This window comes from Pinus tabuliformis, chromosome 4_2, assembly GCF_031772625.1.
Source record: "Pinus tabuliformis cultivar Carrire ecotype Pingquan chromosome 4_2, CPIR1, whole genome shotgun sequence".
NCBI classification, from domain to species: Eukaryota; Viridiplantae; Streptophyta; class Pinopsida; order Pinales; family Pinaceae; genus Pinus; species Pinus tabuliformis.
The window spans coordinates 689,474,412-689,492,825 of record NC_142304.1 but is presented as its reverse complement, the minus strand read 5'-3'; the positions used below and the strand labels follow the sequence as shown (position 1 = coordinate 689,492,825).

The window sequence follows — 18,414 nt, the reverse complement described above, 5'->3', positions numbered from 1 at the left end:
GTGGCAATGTTTTAGTGCTAAGAAGAACGAAAGGGAAGATGAGTCAAGAAGAGGAAGACAATCAAGAGAACTTGTGCCTTGGTCTTGCAGTGGCTAATAGGTCAAGGGTCTTGGCCTTGGTATTTGTCAGTTGGAATCTCTATAAGAAGAATTTGTGCGGGTTTTCCTCTCAAAGAATGAGAGGTTTTGGCCCTAGTTGATAGCCTACATTTTGTGTCTCTTGTTTATTTCATGTTCATGCATTGGTTACTGTTTAATGAAGAAGAACACTAATAATCTAAGAAGAAGAAGATTCTGACTTAAAAAAGCAAAAAGTATTCACAAGCGGTTACTAATGGAAGAGAAATCACCTAATGCTAATGCCCTAGATTTCTCAACATGGAACCGGAGCTAAGGTGTCAAAGTCAAGGAAGGGCATCTTATCAAGGGACACTCAAGGATCGAATCTCAAGAAAGGCATCAAAGCAAATTGAAGGATATCAAAGTGAAAGTTGAAGGATATCAAAGCAAGTTGAAGGATCTACATTGTAGAATCAAACCCTAGATCAAAGAAGGAAGTCTACTTCAAAAGAAGTCTTGGGATCATCAAATAATCAAGGCCAAAGCCTTATTTCTACTCAAGGCGAATAGATCTACAAATCAAGGCAACTAGAAGTCTACACCAACAAGAGTGTTGGATCCTATAGTCCTTAGCAAAAGACCACAAAAACCCTCGTCAAGATGAAGAGACCTACAAAGCAAAGCAGTCCAAAGTATAGACATCCAAGAGAAGCATTTATAGGACTAAGATCACATCATCTTGAAGACCTTGGAAGCATTTTTGATCTACACTCATTCACTACCAAAGAAGTCGAAGTATCTTGAAGGCGAGAAGGCATTATCATCATCTTCAAAAGCTATAAGGCAAACTCCCTATCATTGCAGCAAGGATCCCCTCCTTATCCTTGAAAAAGGTCATCCAAGGAAGCATCAAAACATCCTCATCAATCATCATCAAGAAAGGAAGCTAGATCTAAAGGGTTGACATCATAAAAGGAACAATCTCCTTTATTGAAGAAAGGCTTTTCATTTGGAAGAAGATCATCCAAAAGGGGTACTAATACATCTTCTTCATCCTCCATCAAAGTGATCAAGTTGAAGATTTCATCTTCACTTGTCAAGTAAGTATCTTTCATTCTATAATCAAATTTGGTAAAATGGCTTCGTTTTGCAAGGAGATCCATAAGCTGATTGGGTCATCGAAATTCCTTCATAGCTATATCCTTCATTGAAATTCCTAAGCTAGTTGGGTTATTTGAGTTGCCCAAGGTGGAATTTGACCGCAGTTGCAAAAATTAACACTCCCTCTCAACTAGGGAGAATTCCACCTGCCAATATCTGTCCATTGATCAATATGCCATTCTGGAATCTTCAAGTGTCATCATGTATCATCACTGATCATCTCTGTCATGTAGTAATTGTGCCATGTCCATCTCAAGTGTCTCATCATCACAAATCATCATTGTACATCTCGATCTATCCTTTGCTTATTCTTGCTTATCTCTTGATTGTTCCTGCTCATATGTTGAACATTCTCGGATCTAGAAGAAGAAATTATTACCGGAGGGGAGCTCAAGCTACCACCCTTTATCCATCAGGCTGCTATCTGGAATCTCTGTCGGTGGGCTACTACTTGGATCATCATCAATCATCATCGGAGAGCATATCATCAGGGAGCACATCTCAACCTGGAATCACATTGGGGAGCAATAGCTTCCACCCATACCGAGCAATAGGATAACTCATCACACAAGGGAGTACACCCTCGACCTTGGATCACACAGGGGAGTACATCCTCAACCTTGGTGTTAAAATTTGGGTATCAGAGGACAAGTGGTTCCCTAAGGCTTTGATCTTTGGGCTAGGGAAAAGTGTCCAAATTTATTTGTACTTTTCTCCTGAAGTGACTTTATAAGTGGTAAAGTCAATTTAATTTAAAAGTTACTTTATAAGTGGTAAAGTTACATTCTAATTTAAAGGTGACTTTATTAAAGTCAATGAAGAATTAGAAAGTGAAAAAGTGACTATGGAAATAAAAGGCTAGGCGGGTCTTTATTTAAGTGGGCGAGTTAAAAAAATAGAAAGTGAGAATTAAATGCATATTTATTCTCATCCCTAGATCTAAATGAATCTCATCCATTAGATCTTAGGGTAACCCAAAAGGTCATTTAAGGAGTTAAAAGGAGAAGAGAAGGGGAAAAGATAAACTCATTCTTTCATGAGCATTTGAGAGAAAGAGAAGAGAGAGCAAGGAGAAAATTTTTGAGCAGTGAGGAAGTGAAGGAGAGCAGCAAGAAGACATTTCAGCAAATCTGGGCAGCAACATTTATTGGCACGCATCCCAAGGCAAAACCGTATAGCAGGAGAAAGGCACAGATATCGAGGAAGAGGGACAACAACAAGGGCACGAATTTCAAGGCAGATTTGGGCATGAATTTCAAGGCAGTCGTACTGTTGAAATTCGTATGGTCCGTACAGTTCGTATAACAAGTTATGGGCACGTTTTTTGAGGCAAGCCGTACAACATTTAACTGGAAAAATTTCTGTTTTGGTTGTTTGCTGATTGGCACATTTTTTGAGGCGGAGTTCAAGCACGGAAATCGAGATAAGTTGTAATTTGTGGTTGCTGGAATTGTTACTGTGTATTTCAGTTTCTTTGTAAAAGCATTTTCAGAAATAAAGAAGAGCTCTCAAACTGGTTTTCCCCAAGAGTTGTAGGGGGTTTTTCGAGGGTCACATTGACCAAAAATCACTGTGTTATTTTCTGTGTGTGGCTGTCATAATTTTACTATGTTTTATTTATGCAATTTCAGGAGTTGTGAAATCTCTAAATTTGTGTTTTCAGAAAATATTGTCATTTCTAGATTTTAGAATTTTTTATCATGCTTGGATTTAAAACTAAATGCATCGGGTGATAAGGAAAACTGATAACCGGAGTGGGGGTTGAAATTTCTTCACCTGGAATTTCATCGGGGAGCATACCCTCAACCCGTCCTATTGCCTACTGATCTTCCCATCGATGACCCAGAATAGTCATGTGGTAGAACACTTGCATCATAATCGACTTGGGTTGTACACCCCAAGTACACTCTCAACTCGTTGGCCAAATGAGGAGTGGTATTCCCGACAAGCTGGCCTGCTTGTGGGTATGATGCTAATTGGGGTATACTCTGCAAGGACCAAACAGGGGAGAAACATTCTTCGACCCTATGAAGATATGGGAGCAACATTCTCCAACCCTATGGGTAACAAATAGGGGTCATACCCTATTGTCCAGAGTTCCCTCAACCCCAGGAGCCCTTCTCCCTCAATTCCTCACCCTGGGAGCTCAAATAGGGGGGAAGAGTTGGCTCAGTGTCCTCGATCAGCGCTGCTCTCATCATACTCATATTTGGTATCAGCTAGTCTCAATAGCAACTGTTTCCTGTTCATACATAACATAAAATCAGATATCATGTCAGATCATAAATAAACATATAAATCACAAAAGGATACCATAATGATCCTCCCTCTCAAGGAGGTACCAACCACAAGCTTGAGCTTGTTTCGAACAACTGCACTCTCAATATATGAGAGTATCTTGGTCCCAACTATATATATATATATATATGGGATTCTCAGTCATTGTAATGTAACCATGTCATATCCAGATCATGCTCAAACAACTCTCTAAGGAGTTTCTGTATCTTGCCTCACAGCTAGCCATGCTAGCAACATCATGATCAACCTCAGTCATGCTATGGACCCCTCATCCAAGATATCATGGCAGATCTCATACTAAAGCAACATCCAAATGTGCTTATCAATAATAGTCTCAAATATCAGCGATACATCTATGCAGACACATATCATAAGAGAAATATCTCATTCTCAAAATATAACACCTCATGCAGATATTTCAAAGTATGCTTGGTGGCAACTCTATGTGAATGAAGCAGCTCAATCACAAATTTATTCAGGTTCTATGCATATCATAGATATACAGATGGATGTTAAAAAACGAAACAACAATACTTCAATACATTGTTCGCTGCGATTTCAATAACATCTTGAGTGTCAAATCGAGGTATCCAAGGATTTGCATTTTCATTATTCAAAAACATTTTCCAATTGCTTTGCAATATGGAATTTCTTTCCCAAATTCCAGAAATCAATTCATCATGCCATGATACATCATTCCAAGCTTCAAAAGCTATTTCCCTTTGATTTAGATCATCAGAGGCTCGTCACTTGTCAAGAGTAGACCATCAGGTTATAAAACCAAAACCATAATCAATATCAGGAACTCATCATCCTGACTTCATCAGATAACTGTCAAATATAGACATATCTGGATTGCAATGCTCTAAGCATAATGTCTTGCTAAGCCATCATAATCAGCCTTACATAAATCAATGTTGTATCATCATATCAACAAAGTCATCTCATCAGAGTTTAGAAGTTAGATCACGACCATTATCAAAGTCATCATTATCACAGTATCAATACTTTCAACCAGGAGACAGGTAGAGCTCATATCAAGTCTGAATTCAATTATTATCATGTCAACAAGTTGTAATCAACCATGCAATATAAGTCTGAGGCTTCATCAAGTCATTCTCATAATCATAACATAAGTCATTTATGTTGCTAGGTGCAAATGCATACACCAAGGATTAGTCATGCAAGTTCCACTTTCATGCTGAATCACAAATATCATTATTTCAACCATTGTGCTAAGAATAAGGAGGCCAATTTCTGAATACCCACATAAGTCATCATGCCCACATAACATCGATATCAGGGCAAATCAAGAATCATCAAATCAGATCACTAGACATTAGGTCAAGTCCAAATTTTCTATCGTAAAGAGATCTATAGTCAAAACATATCTCAATCATCAATTCAAAGTTAATGTCAAGCATCATGACAAAACACTGTTCGTCTATATCAATCAGTTAAATCATGCCAACCACTTGTAGCACAAACATAGTGCCATATCTATATGTATGTCTTGGTCACCTGCAAACACAAAGTCAATCTGCATGTTCATGTTATGGCAAACATTCAAGCTTTTCCTGCTTGTAGATCTAGCCATCTGCAACACATCTGTGGAGTTGACATCTTCTAGGTGACCATCTGGTTTCATGCACAATACTTCATTATGTGATCAAAAATTTAACCCAACAACTTTAAAAATCAGATTACAGTGGCAAAATATGTCAGAGACACCTTGATTCAGAGTTCAGACAACTTCAGAAAGCTAAAGATCATGGTCAACTGTAGTCAAACCCCTAGACGCTCCCTCCAGTTTAGCATGGGAGCGTCTTTAGCTGCTTGGACGCTGTCTAGGCCTTAGCATGCGTGCATCCACGGACGAGATTTCCCAGTTGTATGCTTGCGTTCGAAGCATAAATCCTCATTTCTATATGGGCTTCAAATCTGAGACCTGCTACAGTTCAATAATGCCAGATGCTCATAAGGCATACTTCAACAACACAGAATGCAAATAGTAATAAGGGTAAGAATCTTGAGAAGAGATTCTCCCTCTGACTGGGAGTCTATGTCATTCATCTTCATTCATGTCATCAACCTGTCTCTACTAGAGTCAAGCAACAACATATATGTTAGATCATAAACATATATCTATCATGGCTATCAACATCATGACATCAATCTTTCATCAAAGGTTAGACTCAAAGCAACAGATAGATGCAACATCATATCTCAAATATTATGAACATAATAACACTTTCTATCAAGTCACTCCATCAAGTTAGGACATTCAGTTTAACCATATGCTGTCAAGACATGACCATAGTTAGTAAGAGATCTACTTATCAATCTTACACTTATACTTCTCACATCATGGTTGCCATGCTCCTCATGACCAATAAGATCAAGTTAGGTCATTCAATAAAACTTTACCAAAACAACAAGAGTGTCAACCTCTCTTTCCATATGCTTTCATCATGCTTATCACAAGCATTATCAACAGACTTATGTATTGGAGCCAATGAGATATCCTTCTATATGAAATCTATCATCAAGAGTATCATTTACTAGAGTCAAGGTGCTAGCCTTCTTTCTAGGATCAAGATATCCAACAGATAGATCATAGATGTTAGCCAAACATCAAGTGTATCAATGTATCAACATTAGATAGCCTTATAGAATTCAAGAAGATCAAAATGTCCAACACTAGGTGCATGATTTCATCATAGGAAACATAGATCCAAGTCACTTTCATATGCATGTATGAGCCATTAACAAAAGAGACATTCTCATCATACCTTAGGGCTTACCGAGCCAATAACTGAAACACAACATACCATGCATACATAGTGATATTCAAATACCTGTGCAACTTCATAAACATAGGCAGCTTGAAGATCTTTGTCTTCTTATAGTGCCTCTTAACCTTTTCCAACTCTAGCCATCCTCCTTGCATTACAAATGATCCTCAAGAAGGATCTATCTCATCACAGATCATCAATGAGGTTAGAAACATTCATATACTCAAATACATATGCAGGAAGTATAATCAAGAAACATAATAATCAGATCCATAAGTCTAAACAAAAGCAAGAGGCATTATGAGTCAAGAAATACTTATCTTCAATGAGAGGTGATCCTCTCCCTCTTGAACCAATCTTCAAGAGCCATCAATGTCCATGGTCCATATACCAATGTTGCCTTCAAGTATCCAACCAGGTTTGCTAGGGATTATCCCATCTAGGGCTTCATCAAATCTCCCACAAGTGCTTGAGCATCTTCACATTGACCAGTTAGGTTCCATATCTCATATAGTTTCCATAAACCAACGTTTTCTCTCCAACCCTAATCTCATAGAATCCATCAAAATCTAATGATCAAATAGCCTGGGGTTTTCTTCGAAACCCTAGAATTCTTTTAGGTCTCCACCATCCTCTTTTTGCTTCCATCAAAGGTGTTATTATCGGGGTGATCTCCATGATTTTTCTTCAGCCTAGCTCTGATGCCATGTTAATTTTTCATAGGGAAACATTGTTCTTTGCTTTGATAATTGCATTTCATCATTAATACATTAAGTTCACCCCATATCATCATTACATTATTCAGATCTACACCATTATTCATCAACATATGCAATTATATAGAAAGAACAATGTCATCATCATCAATGCAGCGGGACATAAAAGGAATAGTAGAAGAAAAGCATACACACACAATAGAGACACTAGGATTGGTCCAAGACCAGGGCAAAACCCACTATGGGGAAACCCTTGCAAATCTTCTTCTTCTTAGATTGTTATCAAATGATGCAGCAAAAGAGAGTACAATGATCCATAACTTTATCTATGCAGCAAAGAAATAATGATATCCATGAAACAGATCTAATCATGCTAGAAATAAAAAACCCTCATATTGATGGCTGTAATGTGCTGTCACAAACTGATGTCAACTGCTGTATACTACTGTCACTATGTTGAACACTGTTGATCACTGTTGTCATTGAGCGAAGACTTCAGAATAATGAAATCTTATCTTTGAGTCTTAGACGAGGGAGGAAGAGCTGTGCGAGTGTCTATAGCAACCCTGGATGCTCTCTAAGAACTATGTACCAGCAACTGTGGCAGCCTGGATGCTCCCATACCATTCTGTGCATGCGTCCAAGGACCAACTCATTAAATCTAGTCAAAAACCCTTGGTCGCTCCCTTGAAGTTACTGTGCGTGCGTCCGGGACAGCCTGGACGCTCTCAGGACCACTTTGTGCGAGTGTCCGGGAACCGACACCTCCAGATCTGCCTCTGAAGCCCTGGACGCTCCCATAAGCCTCTGTGCCAACGTCCAAGGCTCTTTGGACATTGTCATGACCATTGTGTGCTAGCGTCCAGGGACTAAAATGTCCTGTTCTGTGCCAGCGTCCAGAAACCAGAAAACCCTAACTCAGAGTGAACCTCACGCCTGTGATTTCGGACCCTTGCGCGAACTCCTTTCGTCGAACCTGTGTGAACCAAGACAAAAGAGAAGAGAAGATAACTTGATTGAATGTGTCCAAATGAGCTTGAGGTCTCTTCTATTTATAGGCTTTCTTGAGGGTCCACTTGGGGTTAAGGCTGACCCAAGCAGTTACCCTTGTGGTTAGGGCCGACCCATTCCATAATACATGTATGAATAAAATAATTCATAACTCAACTTTCGCTTGACCAAATTGGGTGATCTTTAGGTCGATTTGTGTTAATTTTAGGTATGTTGTATGCTGAGAGCAATTTACTTCAATTTTTCATTTTAGTCCAATGACAATATTCAGAGTAGCAATCACATCAGCATGATAGTAAAGTGCAGATAGAACATAAACATAATCATTAGAAGACAAGCCAGGACAAGAGGACACAAGATGTGGCATCAGCCGGGGACAAACCCCAATGTGGGGAAACCCTTGATCAATTCTTCTTATATTCTTCAATAGTTCAGCAGAGAGAGAGATAGTACAAATACATTTGAAGTCAACACTTTGACTTGCCAAAATGAGAGATCAGACAATAGAGATCTTCATCATGAAGATGACACAATGCAGTAGATGATAAGCCTAGAGCAGCTCAACCAATTACCCAGAATACTGAAGCTTTCCTTTTATAAAGCTCTTCCTCCTTAGCTGCTTCACAGATCATGACAAGGCTGCCCATCTGGCAGCTTGTGTATGCTGAAAGGACTGAAGCATATCTTGGCAAACCTGATCTCTGGTTAGGGCACAAGATCAGTGTGCTACAACACCTACAATACACCCCACAGTCCACATATAGACAGTGACTGGCCTTCATACAGTCCTCCAATGAAATGCTGCATTATATGACTGCTTACCTTATGAACGCTGCTCCTAAACAGGTCTCCAACTGCTGGCTATGGCCTGTGGCCTAGCCCAGCAGTGGACTGCAGTTAGTCTCGTCAAACAATGATCCAAGCAGCCTCTAGCTCCTCCTTATAGCGGATTCTTCTTCCCTTCAAAGCAAGCTCAAGAATCATCACCATCATGCCCAGACAGTCCTCAATTAGGCCACGCTGTCAGCTACAGCAATGTGGCATTATGACAGCAGCTTGAGACCTTTTTTGCAGTTGCTGGAACCTCCTTCTTAGACTGTGGCTAGGGCAGATAGAAGCCTCATCAAACTGTGGATTAGGGCTCCTAGATTGGGCTGCGGATTAGGGCCTCTTGACTGTGATTTAGACTGCGGATTAGGTTGCTGATGAGGAGACTTTTGAGCTGCAAATAGAAGCTGCCTTTGACTGCTAGAGTTCCCCTCCTGGACTGCGGCCAGATTTATCCATAACCAGCAGTTAGGGTGAGACTAGAAAGTTTATCTCTTTCTATTGATTGCGGCTAGGGCCCTTTTAGAGCTTCATTGGACAGCGTATAGAGGCTTCCTAAGGCAGCGTATTGAAGCCTCTCCTTGCTGTGACGAATAGCCTCATTTAGGACAGCGTATGACTATGATTTTATCTTCCCATGACTCGTCTAGGGCACTCTAGAACAGCGACATTAGACCTGCGTTTAGGCCTCTCCTTACTGCGTTATGGAAGCCTCCTTCACAGCGTTAAAGCCTCTCCTTCATGACAGCGTTAAGGTCTTCTTTCATGACTGCGTTAAGGGCTTCTTCCATGACTGCGTTAAGGGCTAGGGCATCTCCTTTAGGGAAGCGTATAGCCTTCTCTTCCATGACTGTGATTTGATCTTCATTAGGGCAGCGTAGAGCCTTCTCTTCTAGGCCACTCTTTCCACTAAAACCCAAGCGAGTGGAGAGAGGGATCACAAGAGATGAGTGACCAAATGACTTGAAGGCCACCTCTATTTATGGAGCAACGTTGAGGTTGAGTGGGGGTAATTTGGTTGTTGGCCGACCTTGACGAATTGTCAAATAATACAAAATAAATTTATATCGACATGAATACATGTCGGAATCGGGTGATCTTTAGATCAATCCTACACCTCTCAACGAGAGGAATTTAAGAAAAATATCAGCTGCCATAAATAAGTAGACCCTCACGGAGTTTGGCCCTAGTTGCCAATTTTAACAATTTTGGTCCTCTCGAAAGGAGGAATCTAATGTAATTATTATCTTAGTCATTTGAACTGTACAAGGTGGAATTTGATCGCAGTTGCAAAAATTAACAAGAACCTCATTGGAAACTAAAGGAAAGAAAGAAGTCATCCAGGACAAGATGAGGAATCTAATGTAATTATTATCTTAGTCATTTGAACTGTACAAGGTGGAATTTGATCACAGTTGGAAAAATTACCAAGAACCTCATTGGAAAATAAAGGAAAGAAAGAAGTCATCCAGGACAAGGCTCATCATACATCAAAAGGTAACATTTGTTGGATAGGGATATGCAAGATCATCACGATTCTCTAATGGAATCCTCATCGGAGGGTTTATTGATCTAGAGAGGAAGCTAGTGTTTTCATCAGGAACTCCAACTTGTGGAATTCATGGGATGATGGTATGATGACATAAGAGATGAAACAGATCAAGGGGTTGAAGATCTTTTCAATCGAGGAAGCTGCTGAAAGAAGCCTAGATGGCCTAAAGGTAAATGAGGTATGTATGCTTGTACTCAATATTATAAAGTCATGTTGTATGGTTGCAGGTAACATGGATCACTGCTTGATCTTGAGAAGCATGATCAAAGGAAAGGAATCTCCTCCTATGAAAGGTTGCCGGAAGGCATGAGTCACACTAGATGAAATCAACATAATATGTCCTCATATGAAGTATGAGATGGTTGACTACAATTGAGGAACTTTGATTGGAAGCTCCTGGGAATGAAATGAAATGTGTGAAGAAAGGAAGGAAGAGATTGTGAAATATGCAACCATGGTAAAGTCAATCAACATCCGAAAGACCAAGAAGATTTGACTAAGAAATCTCCCGGAAATATATGAAGATTCTGATGGAAGTCTGGAAAAGATGGAGACCCTTGACAATGGATATCTTTGGGAGATATGTCAACATGTATGCAGGATGCTGATGCACACTGGAAGATGTCATGATGAAAGACCATCACAAAGGTAATTTTGATTTAAGTGTTCATTTCTTATTTTTGAACAAATATCTGAATGGGTTTATGCAGGTCTACCAAGGGAAGAATTGTGGATGTCTTCCAAGAGGACCATATAGAAGGATGTAAGATCCTTCTGGAAAATATGGCATGAAGAAGGCAACATGACATGAAGCAAGGCCAGTGTGAAAATTTCTAAATTTATACATCAGAAATCCTACTGCAATCATTGGTTTATCATCTCCTACTTGTTTTTACATTCAACAAGTTATTTAATTATTTAAACAACGATGAAAACACTATTGCAGACTACACATACATACAGATCATGAACTAAAAGTAGAATGAGACAAATACACAAGGGACACCGTTATTTTTGGACAAACGTCCCTTGAAAAACCCAATGCGGGAAAACCGGTGCAGCAACTCTGAGGGTTTTCTATTATTAAGTAGTAGTTTTGAATACAACTCTGGATGCCCTCTCGGCTATCCAATTACAAAGATAAAAATATATTGGCAGAAACCTAAGTGAGATTAACTCACTTCACTCGGCAAAATCTCTCTGTTTTGGCAACTGGACTGACTGTCCCCGACTACAACTGCACTGCCCCTTCGCAGTAGCTGCATGGAGCACACCGGGACACTTCGTCAGCACTGCGCTGCCTCCTTCTGCCTCCTGGAGCTCTGACATCAGCCTTCTCGGCTGACCTTGCTGCTCCCCGGCTAAATTCAGACTTCTGCTGGAGGGTGGCTCTACCCTTGCGCTGGCACTGCATCAAGCAATGCGTGGGGTCTCCTGGCCCAACGTCAGCCTCCCTTTGTCTACGCTGCCTCCTCTGGCGTCTCTCTGCCTCTCTCTGCTGTGTATTTGAGGTCCTGGAGAAGATCCTCCAACCTCAACTACCCCTACCCCTCTACCACAATAGATTACTTGTTTGATTTTCTCAGCAAACCTCGCCCCAGAAAAATCGAACTGACTGATCTCTCAAGTGTATCTCCAACTGACCCTCAAGCCTCCTCTTATGCTTTTCCTGTTGATGAATCAATGGCTGAGATTAAGTCCCTAATCAACGGCTAAGATTAAAACAGACTCGATCCTTGTCACTTTGAAGTTTCTCACCCATATTCTTATTAATACCCATTAATATTTTTATTTTCCTAAGTTTAGAATTAAGAACCCATTAAAAATATTAATTATTTTAATAACTCTTCATCCGAGTGGAATTTCTCCAAACGATTTATGGGTTTGGAGATCTCATGTGTTCTAGCCCCTCCACGAAATTTTGGAGCTAGAGCACATCCGATGCTACCCAAAATCAACACTCCCTCTTAGCGAGGAATGTGCTCTAGTAACACTTCCCAACAGAAGTACTACACTGATCCACTGCATCGGTCCTTTGTGCTGCTGATGCTTGGCTTGTTGCCCTTCATCTATTGCACTGTTGCTTCTTGTACTGTTGCCCATGACTCTGCCACTGCCACTGCTACATTTGTACTACCGGTCCTTCTCAAAATGCCGCCTCATGCTGCCCATAGCACTGCCACTGCTAATTGCTGCACTGCAACTTAGTTGCTGAGAAGTAAGCAACTGAAATTTCACACAAACACTGACATGCTGGTCAGTCTGGATGCCTCGTGATGTTGAAGCTACCTTTGCTGCTAATCTGTGCTGACCCTCTGCTGCAATCTGCTCTGTGCCTCTCGCAATGTTACAACATCCACTGCGCTGCTTCAGACTTTGGCACTCTAGCTCTGCCATTGTTGCTCCATCACACCTCGCACCAATCGACACCCATCATTTTGCTACTGTTGTTAAGGGCTCCTGTAGCGTATGTGATCCAAGAGTTTGGGCACCTCAAGGATCTTTCCCGCCATGTAGTCCTCTCGACTACAACTCCATGTCGCCCCACCTCTTCTCTAGAGGTGCATGAGCACTCATGGCACAATCGTCATCCTCACCTTCCCTGTTAGCTTTCGCTGAAGCAGCCTTCGAGTCAGAAGCCTCCTCCTTGCCCTTCTTTCGGGGGCACTAAGTGGCGAAATGTCCAAGTTCCCCACACTTGAAGCATCTAACCTTGGAAATATCCTTCTTCTTCCTCTTTTGCTGCCCTTGCTGTCCCGATGATGCGAGAGCTGCATCCTCCTCCTCCTCCTACTTGACCCGAGCTCCTTTGCCGCTACTCCTTGCCTTGGTCAACCTCCTGATCTCTTCTTGTCGAAGAGCTGCCCACATCTCCTCCCAACTGGGGAGAGTCGCTCTGCCCAAGATACTTTGGACAAATGTCTCCCAGTCCTCGATGACTGCATTTAGGGCAGTCTTGACCATGAACTCAGGATCTGGCGTAGACCCCACGGAAGTTAGCTGGTCTCGAATCCATTGCAACCGGAGGAGGAAGGGATCGATCTCTTCTCCCTTCTGCATCTGGTACTGTCTCAGCTGATTCTCCAATAACATCTTCCGTTGAACGAAAGTCCCCTGGTACAAGGTGGTCAACGTTTCCCACATCTCCCTTGTTGTGTCCTTCTCAGCAATGTGTGGGACCACATGATCTTTGACCCCGTTTAGAATCATGCATTTAGCATTCACCTGGGCCTCCTCGTACTTCAACAGTGGATTAGCGTCGACCGGAACAACAACTACCTTGAAGGCATAGTCCTTGATGCGATGTTTGTCTAGGATTGCTAGGATCCTGGCCTTCTAGATGACAAAATTGGATGCTCCATCCAATCTTTCCTGATCCCTTAGTCCATTGACCCCCATATTTGCTAAAAAATAGGACTGGTTCTCTTCTCCCTCTCATGCGGCTAATCCAACAAGACTTGGATCTGGATCTCTTTGGCACAAGAAACCCTCTAAGGAACAAGCTCCTCTAGATGTAGGAATTTACGGGGTAAGTTCCTCAGACAGAACACCAAAGACACCGCTCACAAACAGATCACAGAGCAATACACCAGTATTGTTGACGTGGTTAAAACCCTCAAAGAGGGAAACAGTCCACGGCCTGAGCCAACGCGGCCAATTTAGGCAGATTATTAATAAAAGAATGAAAATTTACATAAGCTTATCTCATGAACGGTTACCCTACAAATGACTGTCCATGCTCTTTAAATAGAGATCATGGACCAACCGGGTGTTAAGCCACGGATCAAGTGTCGGTAATACCGAGGAGAGAATGAACCGTCGGATCACTACATATCGGGACCGTCGGATTGTAAGTTACAAAAGTACATAGTAAAGAAACACACTTTACCTAACTCTACACTAGACCAAGTTATACTTAACTATTTCCTGTGTCGGAATATCCTAACATCCCCCCTTAAGAACAACTTGGAATAGGATTGAAGGATGTAAAAATATGACACAATAGGAGAAGGAAGGAGGCATTAGAGCCTATCCCTCCTTAGTGACAACTTCCTGAACTCCAACCATAAATTGAAGTTTAGTAAACTTCGCCTCTGTGAGAGCCTTTGTAAAGATGTCTGCAAATTGATCATCTGTTGAACAATAATGCACTTCAAGAACGTGGTCGTGAATGAGCTTTCTGATGAAGTGCATGTGTAGTTCAATGTGTTTGCTGCGCTGATGTTGGACTGGATCTTTGCATAGTTGAATGGCACTTTGATTATCACACCAAAGTGTAGTTGGATGCTGTTGCTGAAAGCCAAACTCTGACAGGATCTGACGAAGCTATAGGGCTTCCTTACTAGCTTCTACGGCACCACGATACTCTGCTTCTGCTGAAGAAAGAGAAACGGTACTTTGTTTCTTGCAAGCCCATGTAATAGGTCCTGAACCAAGAGTGAACACATGACCTGCAGTAGACTTCTGATCACCAGGGTCACCAGCCCAATCAGAATCAGTGAAACCAATCAATAGAGGAGATGCTTCTGCACTGTAATGAATCCCAAACTGAACTGTACCTCGAACATAACGAAGTATTCTTTTAGCTACTTTCCAATGACTTTCATGTGGGTTTTGCATAAACCGAGCAATAAGGCCAACAACAAAGGAAAGGTCAGGACAGGTATGGGTCAAATACAAAAGTTTTCCTAGAAGTTGACGGTATAAGGTAGCATCAACTTCAGGGGAAGTACAAGTGACTGAAAGACTGAAAGGGAGAAGGGGTTGGCTTACAGTCTTCCATGTGAAAATGGCGTGGAAGATCACATGCATACTTGGACTGGGAAAGGGAAATACCTTCCTTGGATTGCAAGACTTGAAGACCAAGAAAATAATGCAAGTGTCCTAAGTCTGTCATTTCAAACTTCTTACTACTAGTAAGGATAAGATCATCAACATAAAGAACAAGAATGATAAGAGACTTGCCCACTTTCTTGGTGTAGACAGTATTGTTAGAATGACACCTAGAAAATCCAGTTTCTAAAAGAAAGCTATCCATTTTGGCATACCAAGCCTGAGGGGCTTGCTTGAGACCATAAAGGGATTTCTTAAGCCGACATACAAGGCTAGAGTCTGTTTGTATAAAGCCAGTAGGTTGTTCCATATAGATTTCTTCATGCAAGTCCCCATGCAAGAAGGCAGATTTAACATCCATCTGATGGACTTCCCATTTGAAAGAGGCAGCAAGGGAAAGAACAAGGCGGATAGAGTTCATTTTGGCAACGGGGGAGAAGGTTTCAGTGGAGTCAATGCCTTCAACTTGTGAAAAACCCTTAGCAACAAGACGAGCTTTATGTTTATCAACTTTTCCATCTAGTCCATACTTGGTTCTGTAAACCCATTTGCATCTAACAAGTTTTCGTCCCTTTGGAAGGGGAACAAGATCCCATGTATCATTTGCCAATAATGAACGATATTCTTCATTCATAGCTGCGTCCCAATCTGGATGGCCTGAAGCTTCTGCAAAGGTGTCAGGATCATAATTAGTTGAAGCTTGAGCTAGTAAAGAAGAGGCTCTATCGAACTGAGAATGTGTACGTCGCTGATCTGTAGGATCACTGGCAAGAGCACCTGCTGCATCCCGAGTAGCACAGAGCCATTTTGGAAGCTAAGGAGCTGAAGGAGGATCTTGAGAAGGTGGGGGCGGATTGTCATCCTCGCTGTCATCATCTGAAGAAGAAATATTTTCAGAAGTAGAAGGGATAGAGGGAGGTGGCACATCCACCGAACTAGGCTCGTAGGCCGATATATTTTCAACAAACTTTACATCTCTTCTAATAATAACATTTTTGGACTTAAGTGGAATATGTCTGTATCCTTTGACATCTTCAGAATATCCAACAAAAATACATTTTTCACTCTTAGGTTCTAAAGCTTTATGTTTCTCATCTGGAATATGGGCCCATGCTTCACTTCCAAAAACACGAAAGTGACTTATATCTGGTTTAATTGAGCTCCATGCTTCTTCTGGAGTGATATTCTTTAAAACCTTAGTAGGAGTGCGATTTATTATGTAATTTGCACAGTTAATTGCTTCTGCCCAAAAATTAAGACTAAGTCCTTTAGATTGAAGCATACAATTATCCATTTCCTTTAAGGTGCGATTCTTCCTTTCAGCTACACCATTTTGTTGTGGAGTATATGGAACAGTATGTTGCATTTGAATTCCATTCTCAGTGCAAAAGTTGATGAATTTGTTGTTAACATATTCTTTGCCATTATCAGATCTTAGCTTAAGAATTTGATGTCCAGATTGTTTTTCAACAAAGACCTTAAAGGCCAAGAACATGTTAAATACTTCACTCTTGAGTTTTAAGAAGTATACCCAAGTGCGTCTGGAGAAATCATCAATGAAAGTTAAGAAATACTTGTAGCCAGAGAATGAAACAACTGGAAGTGGACCACATAAATCACTATGCACAAGCTGTAAAGGGGCTGAGGCGTGCCAAGAGGCACGTTTTTCAAAACTATCCCGATGATGTTTTCCGAGTACACATCTGGAACAAACATCATCTCTGCAAGATACCATCAGAAGACCTGCACCATATTTTCTTTACATAGATTCTGAAGGGAGCGATAATTTAAGTGACCAAATCACTCATGCCAAAGTTTGCTCACTTCACCATTATGAGCAACAAATACCGAGGGAAGATTTGATGACCCAAAGTTGTTAAACTTATACAACCTTGTAGAATCATCAGCAATGCTAGTAGCTAAAATCTATCTAGGATCTCTTAGGTCCTTAATTACAACATTGTGAGGTGAAAATTCAACAATTTTACCTTCACCTGAATGAGTTATATGATATACAGATAGAAGGTTGCAGGATAAGGTTGGAACACATAATACATCATTGAATTGACCATTGTCTATATGAATAGTTCCAGTCCCCACAACACTGAGAGATCTATCATCACCAACATATATATTTTTGGTGTTACAATCATTTAAAGAAGAAAACATGGCTTTGTTTTTGGCCATGTGATAAGAAGCTCTAGAATCAATGAGCCACTCATGAGAATGAGAAGAAGAAGATACATCTAGTGCATATCCAGACCGAGATGCTTGACAACCACATGCAGAAAGTGCTATTCCTGAAGATGAGTTGAAGCTGTTGAGTGCTCCGAATGGATGTTATGCTTCTTCATTGCTGCTTCCAAAGCTTCCATCTTCTTAAAGCATTTGGATTCTAATTGGCCATCTCGATTACAAAAGTGGCAATGTCTATCAGTCTTCTTCCCTTTGTTTTTATTTGCCTTATCATTTTGTTGAAATGATTTTTCATTTTGAGACTGAAATGTCTTAGGACCCTTGTTTGGTTTAGGACCATTCTTTTTAGGATACAGCTTCTTAGGATTCTTTGAATTTGGTTGTTGCTGGGCGGATAAGGCTTTCTTAGAAGAGTTTCCAAGATTGAGAAGACCAAAATGTAAGAGTTTTTCTTGTTCTCTTATTAAAGAATCACAAAAGGTATCAAAGGAAGGGGACTTGTAGTCTTGTCCTTGAGAAATGAAGGCTTTTCTTGTAGAATGGAAGATGGAAACAAACACAGAGTAGGCTGGTCCCAACTTAGTAAGAATGGAATAGATAAGGTTACCATCTTCTTTCTTAACCTTAACACCTTCCAAGAGAAGTCTAAGGGTCTTGATCTTGGACAAAAAATCTTCAATGGAAAAAAAATTATTGGGGTCCAATGTAAGCAACTCATTTTCGAGTTGATGGGCTCTAAGTTCATTTTTAATTCCAAAAACTTTAGTGATCTATTTCATTGCTTCATTAGGAGTATCAAGTTCTGCGTTATGGAATCTAAGGTCTAGAGAAATAGACATCCCTATCAACCCATGTGCTTGATCTTGCTTATTTTCGCATTTGGCTGCCTTATCTTCATCTTTTGGTTTGGTTTCTTCGCCTGAGGCTATTCTGTAAAGACCTTTACTTCTAATTAAATCCACAA

The 18,414-nt window shown here is 40.7% G+C and overlaps 1 protein-coding gene across 1 annotated transcript in view; it reads left to right on the top strand.

Moving 5' to 3' along the window:
* LOC149171334 (vesicle-fusing ATPase-like) overlaps positions 1 to 18,414 on the top strand; it is a 165,588-nt gene that overhangs the window by 97,549 nt on the left and 49,625 nt on the right. The gene's annotated exons all lie outside the window — the stretch shown is intronic.